The sequence below is a fragment of the Pongo pygmaeus genome, chromosome 9 (genome assembly GCF_028885625.2).
Source record: "Pongo pygmaeus isolate AG05252 chromosome 9, NHGRI_mPonPyg2-v2.0_pri, whole genome shotgun sequence".
NCBI lineage: Eukaryota > Metazoa > Chordata > Mammalia > Primates > Hominidae > Pongo > Pongo pygmaeus.
Genome location: NC_072382.2, coordinates 10,510,437 through 10,510,677, shown reverse-complemented (window position 1 = coordinate 10,510,677; position 241 = coordinate 10,510,437).

The window sequence follows — 241 nt, the reverse complement described above, 5'->3', positions numbered from 1 at the left end:
TGTTGCTTTGGCCTTGAGTGATTTTTTTTTTTTTTTTAAACCAGGAGTTTGTCTTGCAGGGCCTGCTCCTGGAACCTGATCTTGCTCTTCTCTTTGGGGCGGGCTTAGGAGGAGTCAGGTGGCTTGGCACAGCTCCATGGCTTTGCCGAGAAGGTTGCCAGGTGGCGCTGTTGCTCAGCAGCTGGAAGGGAATCTGAAGGCTTCCCCACCCCAAGTGGTACCAATGAGAGGTTCAGATAAG